Raw genomic sequence first — 20,948 nt, 5'->3', positions numbered from 1 at the left:
TTGGTTGTTGTTTTTCCTATTTGCAGAAAGTGATATGTGTAAATTGGTTTATTGCTTTGCCTTCAAGCCTACTGGTGGTGTGAAATTCTTTTTGACACGTTAGGAGGAATCTCTCTCCCTTCTCGACTAGCTAATGGCAACAAAATCTAATGCCAAAAAAAAAAAAAAACTTCTGGTGCTAAATACGTTTGACTCAAATGTTTCTTTCGCAACAAAATTGAGTTTTAAGAATTTTATAGTTTGTAATAAAAACACGTTGCAAAAGAAAGAACAACATATATTGTCATTACTAATCACCAACGTACGTCACATTCGAATTTGAATGAAAAAATTACATCGGACTATGGTATTTAGACGTAAATTTAATAGGTATTTAGAAAAATTATTCATTGAGTATTAGCATATTGAGTGACAATGTAATAGTTGAGTGTTCAAATTCTCAACCAACCACAACCATTTATAATTTTACTAAATAAGGTTAGGATTGCCTAATTATTATTTTCTTTCATTTATTTATTAAAAAAATGTCTTTATAAAATAACTTAAAAGGCAATACTTATTTTAAGAAAAAATATTTTAACCTATCGGTATTTGCCCTAATAGCATGTGTTATATTGTGCTTTGGGGTGTAGTCATGTAATGATGTACTTTATACCTTCAGTCAAATATATATAGCCGAAAGCAGCTGTTAACGGAAAGCAAATGGTCATCGCATGGAATGCTAATATGTATAGTGTATGGAGGAGGCTATTTTTAGATTTTTTTTTTTTGCTGAAGTGGGGCAATTTTTAGATGACACGAGGAGAAATATTTAATGAAATTCAAAGGAATTTTCAAATTAATTATCGTGTGGAAAAAAAATAAAACAGTGCATAATCAATGTAATTCAGTCTAACCGAAATTATTGCTCACAGCTAAACTAAAAAATGGCATACCATAATTGATTGATATCGAAAAGCTATGTTTCACTCTTCGTATTCCACTTGAGTTGATCAATTAATCTCTTACTTTCTTTCTAGTTGTTACAACTCATAATTACTTTTTACCTAATTCTTTGACGAAACTCATCACAGTGGAATACCAGGGTCTGTCTTATTAATTGATTGCTCACTCGTTACTAGTTTCCCCGCCACCTATGGTTGTTACGTACCATAAGGCAGCATTCGATTTACTATTCATCTCTTTTTTGCATTGCCTATATTATATAGGCAACGACAATAACATGTGGAGGGAAGAGCTGTTTCCATAAGAAAATCTGCATGCAAAAAATAGATAACGATATTGATGATAGGAAATTAATGAATTATTATTATTATTGCTAAATTAGTATTTTAGTTCTATAATTTCATTTAACTGCGTTTTGCTTTGATACTTTAATATCATCTTTATACTTTCCAACAACTTTATCCTTCTTATCATCTGTTAACTGAAAAGATAAAAAAAAAGATAGAAAGGAATAATTTTAAAATTAAATAAGATATAAATAATGATAATTAAGGAAAATTATGAAAGCTTAATTTGAACTGGTTTAATTATTTAAAAATAATTATACACATTTATATCTGGATAGAATCAGTAAAAAAATATCTGGATAGAATAACATCAATATGTATAAATAGAAAACAAATTTAGAGGTAATAACGATGTAAAATTAATATATAACATATGTCTCAATGATTGTTAATAAATTTTACCTTTGTCTTTAAAAAAAATATAGCATATGTCTCGGTGTCAATTCTTATATAACAGTATTTGATTATTTGGTCCTCTAGAAAAAATAGTATTTGGTAAAATTATCAAAGCGATGAAAAAGTTTGTTTCAAAGGTGTGACTCTCAAATAGATGACTCTCAATTAGTCAACAAATGTTTTTTATATTTGTGGGACTAAAATCAAATATCAGTTGTGAGTTTTTTTTTTTTTTTAAGTCAACAACGTTGTGTTTTCGATTTCAATGTACGAGACAAGTCAAAATTTCGGTCCTGTTGTGATCACTAATCAAGATTTTAATTAGTGTGTAAATTATTCAATTCAAATTGTGAAACCTAAATCGGAATATGAAGGTAGCTTTATAATTATAAAGACTTGCAAATAAATCATTGAAAACGATAATTGAATGCAAAATCCAACACTTCTAACCAGAGTCTGAATAAATGCATTGTGAAAGTTTTTTTATGAATAGCTTTTATCTTTAATAATTTTTTAAAAAATATTAAAAAGAAAATATATATCTATTATATTAAAATACATTTAACATATTTTAAGCAATTAAAATTATTATTTTTCATGAAATTAAAATTATTTAATAAAGTAGCTAAATGCCTAAATGCTAGTTAAAATACTTAATTATTAGTAGCCCATGAGTCATGACCTTAGGGGATATAAATCCTACATCTCTCAAGTTGTACCCTGTACTTCCAAACACGTTTAAAAAGACTATAATACCCTAACACCTATCTTAGATTAATCGCAATCCTAAAACTCGTCATAACACCTCCCTCACAAGCATACTCACGTCACGACGACACCTCCTTCACTTGCGACGATTGTGACCTCATCCTCCACATCGCACCACCTCCTTCACCCTCCCGCAACAACAATGACCATGTCCTCCATTGTGCAAACCAACACACCCTTCTCACGACGCCACTCCACCACCTTCCCCCTCCTTCCTTTGTGCATCACCATCTATGGTTTTGCATGAGTTTCAAGTGTAGGGAGGGACATCTATTGTGGAACAGTAAATCCGAAATGACCATTTTGGAATTGAATTTTTGGCTTATGGAAAGACTATTTTGGAATAGTTTTCGATCACTTTATTTTAGAATGATTATTCCGGAAGGTCATTTTTATCTTCCAGAAAAATTTTGAAATAATTTTGGAATACTTATTTTTTTTATTCCTTAATAACTATTCTAGAAAGTAATTTTTATCTTCTGGAATAGTTTTGTATCATATTCCAAAATGGTCATTTTGAAAGATCTTTTTACTTTTCAGAATGACCATTTCACAATAGAAATAAATGCTCTAAAACTATTCTAAAAGGTAATTTACCTTTTAGAATGATCATTCCAAAAAAAGAGTTCCTTGTGAAAGGGCTATTTTTGTCCACACACATAAAAGGGGAGGTGCAAGATACAAGTTGAAAGGTGCAGAATTAAAATGTCCGACCTTAGATTGTGGCTCCATCTAGCAAGCCCAAGTACATAAGATGGAGTTAACCAAGAGTGCTACTAGGTGCACCCAGCATTATTGTTGGTGCACTCAGCACTAACCATGAAAAGACAGAAATACCCCTTACGGATCAAGTTTATTCGTAAGTTAATTTTTAAGACTTACAGATCAACTTGATCCGTAAGTTTTTTACAGATCAACTTGATCCGTAAGTCTTAAAAATCAACTTACGGATCAACTTGATCCGTAAAGGGAGAAATTAGCAGGAACAGTTTTGTCATTTTCAAAGAATGCTGGATGCACCAGCAATAATGCTAGGTGCACCTAGCAACACTCGTTAACCAAGCTTCTGCAAGGGCATTGTACATTTGTACTTTTTTTACTAGTCTAACTTGTCATGTTGAATAAGAGATTGCTAACAAGAATATAATTTTGATATACTATCATTATAACGATTTTTACACTTTCGTTAATTAGAAATTATTCTCAATTTCACTTTTAAAATTAGAAAAATATGAACAACATACTTTTTAATATACTACTCTTTTAAGCATACGGTTTATTATTAACTGAAATTTATTAAAATTTACAAAAAAATTTTAGTCTCACACTTTATTTAACGTTATAATTTTGAATAAATTTTAACTAATTATCAAAACTGTAAGAACAGGAGTGTCCTAAGATTTTATGTATAAAAAAATTGAAGCAACAATATCTTTAAAATTAACCCATGATCCAACACGCTAGAGCACTGCTACTAACAGAACCATTAAATATTAAATTTGCAACAGTGATGTTGCATGTCTTGGTTCACACGATTTGCCGTTTACAGACTTTGCATCACAACTCATACCAATCGATACAACTAATTCCGAAGCAGAAAACCATGGGTGTTAGTGGCCAGTTTCCCAAACATGAACATATCTAAAGGCTTCCATCGTTTCCTTTTGCATAATTTGTCCTCATTTCTTCAATCAAATCTTCAAAAGCTAGCTTTGATAGATGGTGATTTGTGAGTATTTAGAAAAGTACTAAGCTCATCAACAATAATCTCTCCCTTCATAACTAAAATCCTGCATATAACCAAGATATGGTAAGTAAGCATTTTTTTTTGTTATTATTGCAAGACATGTCAATCTTGTGAGTTGGTAATTGATCGTGATTCGTGATTCATGATTATGGACAGCCACAACAGTAGATAGTGATTTAACACTTCCATTCTTTGAACATTTCACACCGAATTCATACGTTCAAAAAATACATACTAATGAGATTAAAGAAACAATGTTTATTGTGCTACTTTAATGTTCATGAAACATTTTCCTTTAGGGAAAAAAAAGTCCAAGTTGATGAAAAGTAATAAACTATTAAGTGCTCCGAATGAGACAAGACAAGACCCATAACTCATCAAAATTCAAGGGTTTACTTTTCTGACAAACAAAGAAGTAGTGGCATTGACCATTTAGCCACAATATGAGCCTAAACTGTCATCTTATTTTATGGACCATGGTACTTTGCCCACATATTACATCTGCTTTTATTTAATAATAATGTAAAGTTTCAATCATGTTACATAATTCATGTACCCGTTGAGTTTGCAAGCAACATCTGACTCCACAAATTGCTGTGTACTTCGTAGACCTAAACACTTGCAAAGCCTGCACTGCTTCTGGAGAGAGAACTTCTGATGCTGATTCTCTGCCATGTAAAATTCAGATAGATACTAATGGTGTGATTTTTGTCACAATTCTCTTATTGCATTGGTACATATACCAAAGTAAGTAATGATGGTGTGGTTCATTTTACAATATAGTGAGAACTCAAGTATGAACACGTGCACATTTTCCGTGTTGCCGTCTTGAATAAAATATGCAATGTGAAAAGTTTTCATTCATACAGCAGAATGCATTTGTTTCTGATACAAATATGGCTTACAAAACAGAGGAAAAGTTACTTGTACCTAATAGCTTCGTCTGCCCAACTTAATTACAAAGCTTAACTCATTGTACTTTAGTCTGAAAACACATTAACTACCGCATAAATAATAATATAAAAATGAATACATCAGAAATTTCAATGGCTTTAACAAGTTATATACAATACATGTTCGTAATATTAGTAATGTGTCCTTCATCTTATGCAGCTTCTTAAGTGTATGCTAGAGGTAGTCAAGTTTCTCTGTTATAAATGTTATAGAACATTTCACGGAAGGAACAACCTTGTAGAAGTATTTTTGAACTTCTACATGCAAGTTATGCCTCTTCAAAGGATTCAGCTTCAACTTACAGAAAGATGATAGTGGCTGAACATGAGTGAAAAGCGCTTCACTCTCATGAAGCATAAACACTTGATTTCTGCAAAAGGAAAAAAATAAATTTGCACAATATACTCTGCTCAAACTTCCAGATTATTGCAATTTCCTACATGCAGAACTATTGTTTCAAAGTTTTCCAGATCCATACAACAGGTGCTGCTTTGATTCTCTGGAAAGGAAGTTCACATATAACCAATTAATTAAATAAGGGACAGTTTGGACTTTGGACAACTGACTCAAACAATTTTTTTCACAAAACTACAGTGGAAAGCTTACTTGCAAAACATGTTGTGCTTACTATAATGCTTGTCAAATTTCTCATGTCTTGTCTTTTGTCAACAAGCAGAAAACTAGAGAGAAGTTGTAGCATGATAAATGTCTTAGACATGTATGCATTAATTTTCAAATTCTCTCAGCGCAATTTCCTTTTCCTGCTGCAGGTCTTCCTAAAATTGCAAAAAGAATCTCAGTTATACAGTACAACAAATAAAGTGATCACATTGAAGTCTAAGTTTTCTAGTCAAATGAAAAAGACACCTTGACATATTTGTTATTTGTCAATATTGTTATACATGAATGCCAGTTTCAAGCACAGAATGTAGGGATTTACCTGTTTTACCTCTAACTTGGAGATTGCCTGCTCTCTCTGACGAGCAAAAAACTTCAGCGACTGAAACAATATTAAGCAAATCAGTCTTGAATGGAAAATGAAACTTGATCAGTGAAAAATAGAAATAAAGGAATTGGATATGAATTTCCCAAAAGAACTAGGAGAACAATGGATGCAAAAGAAAGCAGTCACTTACTCCAATTCTCTGCATTTCAAGAGATCTACGCAAAGCTTCTCTCTTGGTTAGAAGATTTTTTGCTAACTTTCTTGAAGGCCGTTTATAGTTTTTTCCACGGTAGACAATAACAGCATGGCCCTCTTTCAGTTTATCAACTGAAACTAAAATTCCACCACTTTCTGTCTCCAATAATTTTGCAGTGTTGATTACTTGACTGAATAGTTTCTGCATTGTAATGACTGTAACATTCTAATCTTTCGTAAATAAATTTAAAAAGTTTTTTAGTAAATAAATAAATAAATAAATAAATATAGAGCAAATAATAGGCTTAGTACCCTAGGTATAAATAGCTATGTTAAGTCTGGTGCCTCCTCTTCCCCTCATTTTCGTTTTTCTCTTTTCTCCACTCAAAACTCTTTCTTTTTCTCGCAGTCCACCAAACCTATCTTAGAAAAACAACGATCTCGGACTCATTTACCGTTGGATCATCGTGAAATTCTAGCAGCGCGTTCGCAATCCAATTCCAAACATTCTCACCGTTGGGAATTTTAGAATCATGTCTGAGCTTAGAGGAAAACCCTTCGCATTGTAGCCTTTTATTTTCCCGCAAAAACCCAAAACTGTCTTGGTAAAACTATGATCCCGGTTTCGTTAACCGTTGGATTTTCATGAAATTTGGGTATGTTGTTCGAAATTCAAATTTTCACACTTTTATCGTTGGGATTTAAGAAATAATATTCGTGGGGGGAGAAAAAGAAATCGCTTGAATACAATACAAGTGGAGGCTTCAATCTCTTCTCTGTCTCTCTGACGTTATAGAATTCTATCGGAGCAGTCGGAAGAAAAACTGGAGGAATCTTAGGGAACCGCTAGAGATGTCGCTATCGTTGTCAGAAGACACATGAGTCCGCTTAGAGGTAAGGGATGAGTTATTCACAATTGGGGGTTAGTGAGAACATGTGTAGGGATCCTTAGAGAACTAAATTTGGGTTTATTTTGGGATGTTTATTGAATTATAATTTTCTCTTTATGATTATAAATACAATATTATTGTGTTCTATGTACCAATTGATGTCCTGATGAGAATTGATTGATAAATTTTAGTGCTCTTGATGTCTTTGTGTTTGACCCATGATTTTGATACAATTGTGCGAAACTATTTCAGAGGTTTTACATTTCATGTTGTGATAAAATCTTTTGTATAAATTGTCATGTTAAGGTTATGAACTGATGATTCAAACTGTGAGTATGTGATAAATTGAACATGTGACGGATGATGAAATACATGTGTATTGAGATGAGATGTGTGTATTAAGTTGTGAACTATGAACTGTGCAATCACACAATTGTAAGACTCTTTAAGGGCGATGAGTATTGCGATGGGATCCACTGTGGGAATCTGACGAGTTAAAATGATTTTGAAAACAATTGAGTAAATGTGTGTATTGCATAGTTCATAGGTAAAGTGTATATGATTCATGAGGTGTGATAAAATGTTATATTGAGATTATACCATTGTGATTGGGATTAAGTGTATGTGATAAATTGAGTATGTATATGATTGAGATATATATGTGCATTGAGTTGTGAAATATGAATTGTACAATCACGCGATCATAAGTCCCTTCAAGGGCGACGAGTTGATGCTAAGTCCCTTTTTGGGCGACAAGTTAATGTTAAGTCTCTTTAAGGGCGACGAGTTAATGATAAGACCCTTAAAGGGCGACAAGTTAAAATTATTTTGAAAACAATTGAGGAGTCGTGTGTTTTGTACAGTTCATAGATAGAGTCTGTGTGCTAAAATATTTTCTGGGTTGGACCTGAATCTGGAGGGAGAGGCCCTGACGGACTCTTCGGAGTGTAGGCTCTGGGGTCACACGGTTTGAGTGCTCCTTTAAGCCTATGTTGATCCCATATGGTTGGAGCATTCTCGCAAAACACTGTGACCCTGACTGGTCTCCCTATGATATTACCTAGTGAGAGTGACTTGACTTGCTAGTGTGTGGTTTGTCTTGTCATGTACTCCTAGGCGCCTGACGAGGTTTTTCACTGACATGGTACCACATTGTATATAGGCTTGAGTCTTAGCATAACTGTTTCATGCGCTTGCTAATTGTTTATTATGAAATTGATGTGTTATTATGTCTTGATCAGAACGTGTGATTCTTGTGTAATGTGATTGATGATTGAAAAGTGTGATTGATGGATGAAAAGTGAACTTTGAATGACAAAGTGGTGGAATTACGTGAATTACATGTAAGTAAGTTTTATTTGGTTTATATGATATGTATATCTAGCTGTCTTGTTTCTCTATTAGTTAGGAATGTGATAACTCACTCTCTGTGTGTTGTTTGTGTTTGGATCCTGTGATGATCTTGAACTTTGTGTTCGGGGGAGCAGATGACTAGGTGAATTGCTTTAAGGAACATTATGCTGAAGGACATCGAGACACAATGCTCTGATAGAATGTGACAGTGGGACATAAGTTTTTATATTAATTGCATGATGTTAGTCTATTTTATTTTATTTCACTGATCTAATAAAATATCTATGTAAATTTTGACGGCCTTATTTTGAGCCGAATATGTTTTAATAAGTTTTAATGGATAATAGTGAAGTGAATGTGAACCTTTTACCCGTGTGAATTTGGTTACCGATATTTTTATATATTTCGTTTATTTATATATATATATGTCGGGGTAGAGGGTGTCACAATGACCTTCACTACTTCTCTGTGTTTCCAATGCTGATGTAGGCCTTCCAATACACCGGCAAAGATTCCACGCCTGCCTGCATTCATTTGTCAATGTAAATTCTTAGGATCAAGAAAAAGACAATGCAGCTTTTCCAACTAAAAGAGATATCAGTGAGTATTTGAAAACTGAAACTCACTTATACTGCAACCAACCATTGTTGGGTATTTGAAATATAATTTATTATCCAAGTGATTTATAAAATTATTGTTGATTTTGACTCAGTGGAGGATGGGGGGTTAATGACGAAGATAATATTTTACAGAGGAATTCTGAATGACAAGGCTTTCCTCTTCAGTTGAATGTTATGCGAAGCATCCTTATATATAGACTCTTAATAGACTATGTGGGGACTATTTCCTATGCTATGGGTGCAAATTCCTAGATCCATGAGTGGAACACTCACGTACATGAATATGCAATTCCCTAAGTTCATAAATCTACTATTTTCTAAGTACATAAAAGACAGTTATTTCCAACAATTATCATATACAAAGAAACTACCTAACAGAATTTCATCAATGTATAAGTTTTGTAACTGAACGCAACTCTCCTATAAGTTATAACCATGACATTGGTAATGGACTAGGCATAAGTCAACCTCGAAACCTAGCTTAAGAGGAGAGGATTGGCTCACCCAAGACTAAACATTTGCCATAGCCTCTAATACCATATTAGAAATGCACAAAGCCTAATTCAACCCAAAAACCTAGCATAGGGGGAGGGGGGAGGGGGGTTACCTAAGCCTTATTATAAGGAGTACTTTGACCACATTCCCCCTAATTGAGGTGGAACATCTTAACAATTGGATTACTCAGCAATAAATGATAGCTAAAACAACAACAAAAAAAGTCATACAGATTTTGATGGAGAGAGTATGTAAACCCAATTAAAACTGGAGAAGTGGAATTTCTTTACCAAGCAGTAAGGAACTTTTCATCTTCAATCCTATCTTTCGAAAACATTCTCTCTCTTCATCTGTCATTATTTCCAAGTCAATATCCTGCTCACTAGGTGTCCATGCAGCATTTAACTTTGATAATTCCCTCTCTGATCTCTCTATTTTCTTGTTAAGCTGCAAAATCCATACAATTAAAAGAGAGTATCAATATAAGATAATTGACAAATGCAAAAGGAAAACTTCAATTAGCCAAAGCTTACAATGAATGCTCTGCGCTGTTCCTCCTTCAATTCCCTCTCCACTCTACATATTTCTGCTTCCAGTTGAATGTTCAAATCTTTGTTTACATTTTTTGTCTCCTCAAGCTTTGTTTGGATTTTCCTAAATTTTGTTAAAGTTCCACTTGTACTAGTGTCTTGTGTCACTTCACCAATGGGAGAAAAGGCTTGAATTGCTTTCATCCGTGCAACTTCTTCGTGATGTTGGCAACTTTTAAGCTCCAATTCTCTCTTTTCCACCAAAGATGCAACTCTTCTTGGAAGGAAATCATTTCCCCTATAGAGTAATATGTAAAACTTGTTGCGCAACAACAAAACTCCTCCAGTGAGACACTGCATTAAATACACTAAAGTTATTTACACCTGTTTTTGGATACATAAACCAAAGCTGGTACAAGAACTAATATACAAGCTACAAAAGAGCAGCCCAAGTGGCCAAGTCCAGCAGTCTCCCATGACTATTAAACATAGAGCATATTTGCAAGATAATCTGGAAAAACATTGTTGGTGCAACATGTGATTTTTGCTTCCAATAGCCATTTTGAAATCTTTCCCAGTCATTCTAAATTTAATTATTATAGTAGGCCTTGCCGTTGTAGTAATTTACATGTCATTCCCGGAGTAGGCTACATTTCAAGTGAGGACAAACAAAGTGACAAGTTCTTCCCCAAAAAGTGACTCTGTACAATCATTTAACAGTCTCCAAGTCAACGCAGCATGAAAAAGTCAAGTTCAGATACATAATATTGTTGATGAAACCTACACCTAAGGTCTAGGATGTCTTGCATCTCACATATGTGGAACAATTAAATTTATATCAAACTTGCCTTCAGTTCAGTGGCCATCATTTCATTGTCAATATTTGGAATTCCATACTTGATAGCAATTTTTGCTATAAGACTCTTCTCCCACAACTTTAAGATAGCAGCAGCTAATCCCTTGAGTCCTTTGTTCCTTCCTTCATAATACAGAGATAAAAAATGATTTAATTAACTTCAAGCATAAAACTTGTACAAAAGTATTTTTGCTCAACATTTGTTAATTGTAGCTAATGTTAAATTACAACTAATTAATTAAGAATTTCTTTATTGAAGTTAATGATCAGATTCATCATTCTTGAAGCAATTACTTTTTGGTATGGATACTGCTTGACTATGTATATGTATTGGACAAATATTGCATAAAAGAATCAACTGCTTCAGGTATGCTATTTGGCTTTCTAAATCGATACTGATGAGATCATAAGCTTAAGACGTAAGAACTATCACAAATTGAGGCAACTGACTATTATTGAGTAGTGAGCACTGAATTGTATATGAAGTTATTTCGATTAAACCTGACCAACAAACTCTTTGTACGTAGTCTCTACTCTCCAGATATAAAATATTAGTCATAAAAACTAAACATGGTTGTTCATGCTTGTAAAGACATGTTTATGTCAATAAATTGTTGACTATAACCCACCTATAAGCTAGTATGTAGTACAAAACCATGCTTATCGATATTATATTACAATTCATTATAATTGAGGAAAGAAGGATAACAAAATCCAAAACCTGATGTAATAAATAGTCTTGCTCAATTATGGATAGGAAAAATTCACAACATAAATTAATAAAAGAGATCTAATGAAATAAATCTAGAAGATGATGGTGATGATGATGATAGTAAAAAACAAAGATAAATATATATTTTGTTAAGCTGGTTTAAAATGGTAATTCTTTTGTATAAATTGCAGCTATTTAGGAAAAACAACAAAATAAATATGTAGTCTCAGCCTAAAAATGATATTGAAGGATTGCAGGAAGCAGGAGAGTACCAAGGACAAAATGAGTTGGTAAAGGTTGAGCAAGCTTCCTGAAGTATGTTAGTTCATAAGCAGTTTGTTTAGCACTAGAATGAGGTGGACAAAGCCTAAATGGAGGCTGAAATCTAGGAACCTCTACAGGAAGTAAGTCGGCATCTACTGGAAGTGGCTTGTGCATCCACCAATCAATGAAACGAGGGCGTAAGCCATCCAACAATCTATTAGTTTCCCTCTCTTACAGTGACCCATTGACCAGTTGACAATTCACATCTTGGATGCCAGTTGATATAGAATCCTTATGATCAGCATTCCAACTCAGCATCTTACTGGAACTGTTGTTGGATACAACCCAGCAAATATCACCTTTGGTAGCTAATTCCACCCTATTCATTTCAAAACGATTTGTTCTTAGACTAGGAGAACCTTTAGTGGTCAACTGATGATTGCATCCTCGGTAAACCACAAGAAAATCCTTCTTACTCAAAACAACCAAGCCTCCTGTCTTTGTCTATTCATACGGGAAATGAACACTAATGTAGTCACCAGATAACATGGAAGGATAACATGAAACAAATATAGAACATAACAAAAATAATCATCTACAAATCAAAAAAGTTTGATTAACATTAGAACATTCACACAACTAATTCATATATAGCAGCATATATGCATTATATAGCAGTAACAGAACACTCAATATTAGATATCAATAATTACTCAGTTACACCAGCTCATATCAACTTTCAATATTGAACATCTATAAACATACATGCAAATTTGAATCCTTAGCTAAAATTTGGAAATTTTATCAAACGAAGACATATGTTTCACAAGCCAAAACACATTACAGAAAAAGTGTTTTCAACATCAACAAATAGAACTAGATGGTCAGCGGGTATGAAATATGCATATTTTAGACACACAACATGGCCTTCTATAACCCATCTTTCGATCATCTACAACACACTTACAATCTAACATAATGATTCACACATCCATTAATATAACAATTGCAATGCAAGCAGTTTAACAAAATTCTACTTGAAGAAGAAAAGGGACAAACCAAAACCTCAACAATTTCTCGAGCTCTATCCATGTTCCGGCACAAAGGGATATCAAATTTAGTCATGGCAAGCTCATTTCTCCTCCAAGTCCTTTTAATTTGATCCACAACATCTTGTGTAACTCTAGCTTTCTTAACCTTGATCCACGTTCTCATTCTTTCAGCTTCATTCCTCAACTTTCGAAGCAGCACCTTATCAAGAGTCAACTCCGCAGCAGTGACAACCTTTTCCCTTTTCACTTTCACAAAACCAAACTTCTCATCCTTCTCCCATGGCATTCTCCCCCTTAGTTCTAACCTCATCATTTTCCTTCAAATTTTTCAAATATCCTCCAAAGTTTTCAACATTGAGGGAACCAACTCGAGTCTCATATGAATTCTGAGTCTTGTGAAGCTTTTCAACCCTCTCCACAATCTTCTTCATTGCCCTCTTCCCTCTTACCTCCTTTCCCATCAAAGCTTTATCAGAAAGTTCATGTTTTTCCGGCTTGAACTTCTTGGATTTGGGGTTGGAGAGGTGAAAGAGCTCGTGGGGTTGGAGAAGAAGAGGACCCTTCTTCATCCATGGAGGAATGGGGGCTTTGATGGGAACATCAGAAGGTGAAGTTGAAGTGTGTTGATGATTATGGCCATTGTTGGAGTTTGGGGGCAGAGAAGAGGAAATGTGAAAGCGAGAATATGAATATGAATTTGTAGATAGAGAAGGATGAAAGGAAAGAAAGAGCATGATTGTTGCTGCTACCTAGAAACACCATACGAATACGATGATGATTCATGAAGCTTAGCAACCCAACGTTGAGATATTCACCAATATTCTAGTTATTTTGTTTTTTTCCTCCTTTTTATTTATTTTAAAATAATTAAACTTTATATTTGAATTTTAGCTACAATAATTTAGACACATATAATTCTCGTTACTTAAGCAAGTGAATGTTATAAATTTCGTCATATAATTCTTAAAGAAAACTTAAATAGACACATATTATATTCATTATAATAAAGTATGTTTTTTAAATTATATTATTATAACTTTTTATAAACATTTATCTCTATAATTTATATAAATATATTTATGTAAAATTTTATCTCTTGTGATATGTTAAAAGTAATACATATTAAGTAAGTTCTAAAAAAATTATGGATAAAATGTAATATGTGTCTATTTACTGAAAAAAATAGGAAATTTAATAAAATAATAAATTACACCAACACTCTTTCAAAAAAAAATTATTGATTGTACATAGTATTTCTCTTTTTTTATTCTTGTATTAAACCCTTAATTAATGTTACGTAAGAATTGACATGTAAGCTCAGATCGCATCTTCTCCAATGTTTTAGTCTTACTGTTCTTTTCATGTCCTCGTTCCTTCTTAAGATTTTTCCACCAAATGGACATGTGATTTGCAAGCTTCACAATAACAATTTTTACTTTTTACTCCTCAAACGCTCCTTTGTACTCAAACACTTGTTTCAACAGTTTATAGTCAATTTAAAAATTCATTGAGTTGGAGTTTACCTTTTAGATTTTGGAATCTCCATTTTGATGTCACTACTTTGATTTACTTTGGGGGTGAAACAATTACTAGCGAAAGAATAATCATTACTAGAATCATTATTCTCTAGACATCTTTTTTGTTCTTCTATTTGGGCTTATTGGATTTTAATAGTGGTTTGTAATTGTTGGATTCACTACTACAAAATATACATTTAAGATCGTTATTTTAATATCGATTTTTTATAAAATCGATATTAACAAAAATGCAGTGACAAAACTGTAAATAATGTGACTTCGTTAACATCGGTTTTTCGAAAAATCGATGTTAACATGACTGAGTTAACATCGGTTTTTAGTAAAAAAATGACGTTAAAACTTACATTTAAAAGTATTTGAAGTGCCTCTACGAGTCATATTTTCTCTCGCGCGCACTCTTCCTCGCATTCTTGTTTGTTCGTCTCCTCTCGATTCGCCTCCTCGCCTGTTCTCCTCCTCTCACCTCTTCGCCTCTCTACTGTGTTTGCTCTGTTAGTAGGTAAGTTCGTTAACGCATCCTCTTCCTCGCATTCCAATGTTCTGTCATCACCACCTTAGTCGTGTTTCGTCTTCTCCACACCTCGCGACAAATAAGCCCTATTTGGTTTCGAGAAGACAAAACGCGAGTGAGGTGGTGACGGCATCGCAACGCGTTTGCTTTATGTATGAAAATATGCTTTCTGAAATTGATAATGGTGTAAATGTTAGTGTTGTTGTTATTGTGATTCTCTAATGAAGCTTGTGTTCGTAACCTATGGTAGTGTGTTGTTTGTTTTTTTTTTTTTTTGCTTGGTTTGCGGTTATTACCATGGAAGTTAAATTATACATGTGTTTTTAAGCTATGGTAGTGCATCCTGTTGTATATACCTGTGGCCTTCTAGGTCATGTATATGGTAGTAACTTCATGTACACACTACTAGAAAATAGGTTTTGGTTGCACAATTTTGTTTTTGGTTTGCATGGTTCTGTGTGTATGTGCTTGTTAATGGGACTTTGTGCTGGTGTGAGAATTCTGCCACAGCCTTAGGCCCCCAAAATAGGAATATCATATTGGTATGTCAAATGTATCATGCATATTAATGTCATGTTTATATTGTAAATGGAGTTTGGAAACCATGGATGAACATCAAGAAAAATGGAAGGAAATGACTAACATAATGATGAAGATTAACAAAGAATCAGATGAAATATTCAACACTATTCATGTTATTGATCAGGTTATAAATTATTTCAAGACTATTCTACAATAAATATGACTTGATATATAACAGTACTTTTGCTTATATTAATTTATTTGTTAAATGTAGTCTTACGATGAAATGAGTAGGTCATTTGCTATAAGATGGAAAGATAAACCAGAGCCTACGTGGCATCTGCTACATTCTAGTGGCAACATGCACTCTGTCACATATAACCAAGATTTGGTGAGCCCAGTTCTACTTGCTGGATGGATGAAACTTAGAGAGTTCTATGGGCTCACTGGAAATCATTAGGTCACCTTGACCTACTATGGATAGAGTGTTTTCCTCCTCACCATCTTCTAAAGTAGCTATAAACCAAAAGCTTTCTCTAAATGACACTCCTTGTACCACAAAGTTCCTAACTCAGTCACTTTTAAAGTCTTACTCACTGAGTACAAAGTGACTTGCAGCAGTTTGGTAAGTAATTAAGCACTCCTTTCTGTATGTCAAATTTTGATATCATATAGTTATCTAATATGAATTTTCTTTGCATTTCAAGATGTGTCGAGTACCATGTACTCATTTATGAAAGTTGCAAAATTCACTCATCTAAACTTGGAAGGGAAAGAATGTAGAATAGTTTATAATTATCATATGAAGCCCGCAAAAATTGGAAATGGATAGAGGACTTTTGCACAGATGCAACTTATATTTGAGTTCTCAGATGCAACTTTTAACTTTGTTTTATTCTGGCTTTGTTTGTAATTAAAGTATATTACTACTCTAATATATTATCAATTTGTAAATTTTTGTTTGTAATATGTTATTTTGTTTATGAATGTTTATAACTACCCTTGGTGCATGATATATTGATATACTTTGTTTATAACTTTTGGTGCATGGCTGATTTATGCATTTTTATACAACTTTGAACGATAAGTTGTGATCTAAATTAATTACTACAGGTTTCTAATTAAAAAAACAAATATGATATTTAAAATTAAATCATAAAACAACATCAGTTTTTAGGAAAACCGATGTTGTTTTCTTCTTACCACCATCGGTTATTCAAAAAACCGATGTTGTTTTTTGCTATAATAACATCGGTTTTAAACAACCGATGTTAATGTTTATAAATTAACATCAGTAGATTCAACATCGGTTAATAACCGATGTTAAAAGTCCTTAATAATCGATGTTAATAGCATATTTTCAAGTAGTGATTTGATGTTTTTTCTTCCATCACAACAAATCCATGGATGCCTATGTCTTGGAGGCATTTAAAAAAAAATTAAAGGTGGAAAATAAGGATTAAAAGTCGTTAAGGGTGTTTCCATACATAAAGAAATAATATGTTAATGTGGAAATTAGTATTGAAGTGTCCAATTAGTGACTTGTTATTCATTCCTTGTTAAAGATGCCAATGTGGCATTCCTGATGGCCCAAAAAAAGAATTTGACATCCATTTTTTTATTACTTGATGTAAATGACAAAGAGAGGAGTCATATTTATGCTAATTTTACAAGGTTATTTTCATTGAACAAATTAAACAAAGAAATACATGAAAAAACGAATATAAGAGTTACAAAACAATCTCTTTATTGATATTTAATATAATTTTTGTGCTTACATGCAATTAATGGTGACATTCATGATTTTTCACCACTAACACATTGAATATTCTCTAATTTATTACCACCATTTGATGAGCAGGAGAGAAACATTGAGATTATGCTATAGATGCCATGATCTTAAAGTTTTAAGCAATAAAAATAAAATATGTTGTTAGACAATGGATGTCATCAATGCTAGTCTACAACTCATCACATTATCTTATCAATATATTCCTTGTTGGGGTCACAAAGAGTCCCAAAAATCCAATCCATCCATATGGTGTAGTGGCATAATTATGGCGATATGTGGTGTGATGAATGGTGTGATAGCCAACACCCATAATAGGCCACACATTGCCATGAATACAATCATGAATGTTTGTAGTCCAAATGGCCTCAATGAATATGATTAGTAAGTGAGAAGTGAAATGGATTGGGACAATAAATAGAGCAAAGGTATGTAGTAATGCATGAAGTATTCCATCAAGAGGGTGAAACACCAAACCTATAATACACAAAAAAATTAGTCATCCCTTCATCATGGTAAGTGAAAATGATAACCTCAGACAAAAATGTCAACATATAAGAATTTGAAAAATAAAATAAGACTTAAATATGTTTTTTCTACCTAACATATACTCATTTTTTAGATTGCTATTTATCTTAAAAAATTATTTTTCTACTTGATGTTTTCAATTTTTTTGGCTTTGATACCTGTCGTTTGTATTTGTCTGTTAAGTGATAATGTGACAGACAAAATGTCACGTCATCACGGGCACATCATTGATATATCAACCAATGACATGTTTTTTTTTTGTTTTTTTTTAATTGTTGTTGTTAGTGTCGGCTAAGCTGACTCTAACTTTAGATCTGTAGTTGGCACATCAAAGTTGGAAACTGAAATCTCGCATGTCTTTGAGTGCATAACATTCATGATAAAAAAAAAAGAAAGAAAATTGATTCATGAGTGCATAAATACTAATATAAATACTATGTGGTGTGATTCCTTATGTGATGTTGTCAAACATAAGAAAATTTTGTTACCTTAGTTAATAATCTCATATATGAGGTTAACGTCTGCCAAGGCAACACCAACAATAAAAAAAGTTTGTTATTAGTTGACGTGACAACAATATGGCAATCATGATGTGACATTTTGTCTATCTCGTCATCACTTAACGAAAAGACATTAACAATAGATACCAAAACAAAAAAACTTAAAACGTCAAGTAGCAAAATAAAAAAAATTGGATAAGTAACAATCTAAAAATGAGTATATCTCAAGTAGGAAGAACATAGTTAAATCATAAAACAACACATGACATAATGATATAGAATAACATGTAACACATATTTTATCTTAAATAATAATATTTTGATGCCAAAATAAGAAAAATGTGATGAACTCATCCCTATATTGGCAAAAACAAGTCAAATGTATTATGTACTCATCAGCAAATAGGGATATATTGTTCTATTTGTTGTAGATGTGATGAGTAGAAAGAAGATGTTTGTAAAGTGATTTTATGTCATCGAGCCCTTTATGCACCCAATGCCAAACTCCACAATAATAAGGTAAATTGTTACATATACAAGGTAATCAACAATATGATATTAGTCTTCGGAAACATTTTGTCCAACCCGTTTTTTTAATATAGTCTGAAATAGATGGAAGTAAAGTGTGCTAAGGCAAAGCTTTCATTGAAAAAAAAAACTTAAATATATTTTTAGTTTCTATAATTTAGTATTTTTTTTTTTACTTTTCGTCCTTACAAAATTATTTTTTTATTTAGTCATTAGAAATTATGTTTGTTTTGTTTTTAGTCCTTCGGATACTTTAGACAATGTTATTTTTCATGGTTCAAAGTGTTATGTAAAGTACCTTAAGGACTAAAAACAAAACAAACATCATTTGTAAGGACTAAAAAACAAAATAATTTTGTAAGGATGAAAAATAAAAAGTACTAAATTGTATTTAAACTTTGCAAAAAAAAAAATGTTTCAAAAGAGGGAATGACATCTGCAATGGATCAAAGATTTCAATATATCAACAAAGTATGGTCACAAAACATTTATATTTACATAAATACATAAACCACAAGAGACACATAAAAAATAAAAGTGTATGTAGATATATTATATGAAATTTTATATTTTTTATTTTAAATATTGTATGGAAAATGGTAAAAAAAAATCATTATGATTAATATGAAAATAATATGTCATTTTCAGAATTATTAGTAAAAACAAAAATAAAATCATTAAGCTTTTCCTAAAATTAAATTAATACACCCTTGAGCATACTTGGAAAAAAAAATTGATTTGCTTTGTAAATTAAAATTGTCAATGAAAACTCAAAGAAGAGGTTCATGTCGCTCCCTAAGATATACATATATATCAAGAGGTAACTTCGGTCAAGACACACAAATATCAAATTAATTAGGTTAAGTTATTTTTTTCTTTAATTTATTTAGTAGGTTTAATTTGGTCTTATTTTCCTTCCATTTGCTTTGAACACTTTAAAAAATGATACCAAATTTAATTTAAAATGGAATCAAATTAGATCGATTCTAAAAAATAAAGAACCTAATTGAAAGTTTTAAAAATTAAAAAATTAAATTAAATGAATAAATAGATTAAGAGATAAAAAAATAATTTAACCAATAGTATTCAAGCTAATAGTATACTAATAGTATCCAAGCTACTTATATGTAGCTAATGAAAGGAAATCCATTAGGAACAAACATACATATATGCAAAAAATATGTAAAATAGGTGCACAATTTAGAGTAAAAAGTAATAATAGGTGATTAGAAAATGGTACAATCAAAGCATACATATTCACCTTGAGGGATATAGATTGGTTCCTCTTCCAATAGTAAACATAGAAGCACCATAAGTACCCAGATGTCTAGTAGAGAAAGAGTCCTCAAATGTAATTGCATAGCCATGTTTGGCAAAAGTGGGGGAGTGGGACCCACAACTTGTCTGGCAGGAGGCTCCCAAGCATAATGTGATTGTACAAGTTAGAGTCACCCATCAAGAGTTGTAGATAAGTCCATGGAAATGGCCAAGCCACCCATAATTCTCAAACAATTGCACAAAGATGAAGATCTTGTAGATATATGCAAAGAAAGAAAGAATAATGGAAAATCTCTGATCATTTTTTTATGAATTATATATATATGTGTGTGTGTGCGCGCGCGCATCCAAAGCTATATGTTTCCCCTATTGGAATTGTGAAAAAAATTGTAACAGGATTGAAAAAAATAAAAGCAACACTACATAAATGAGATTGCGCAACTTGAACACAATTTACAAGCAAAGTGACAGTGAAGAGTTAAGATATTGAAAACTATTGAACATGCACTGGATCATAATTTTGAATTCACTACATCTTTAATTTTTAAGACATTTTTTTTACGTTATTATAATGTGCCTATAAATAATCTTCCGACCACCCAAAGTCGTGTGAAAAGAATCAACTGAATGTCTTATTTTACATATATCACGTGTTTGAGACCTAAACTCTTTACAAACTGCCAA

The 20,948-nt window shown here is 32.4% G+C and overlaps 2 pseudogenes; both read right to left on the bottom strand.

Moving 5' to 3' along the window:
- Positions 1 to 5,882: 5,882 nt before the first annotated feature.
- LOC114370115 lies at positions 5,883 to 13,804 on the bottom strand (annotated as a pseudogene).
- Positions 13,805 to 17,612: 3,808 nt separating this feature from the next.
- Positions 17,613 to 20,445, bottom strand: LOC114370694 (annotated as a pseudogene).
- Positions 20,446 to 20,948: the final 503 nt, after the last annotated feature.

The sequence above is a fragment of the Glycine soja genome, chromosome 2 (genome assembly GCF_004193775.1).
Source record: "Glycine soja cultivar W05 chromosome 2, ASM419377v2, whole genome shotgun sequence".
Classification (NCBI taxonomy): Eukaryota; Viridiplantae; Streptophyta; class Magnoliopsida; order Fabales; family Fabaceae; genus Glycine; species Glycine soja.
The sequence above is the reverse complement of the archived record's forward strand: the minus strand, read 5'-3'. Positions and strand labels throughout refer to the sequence as shown.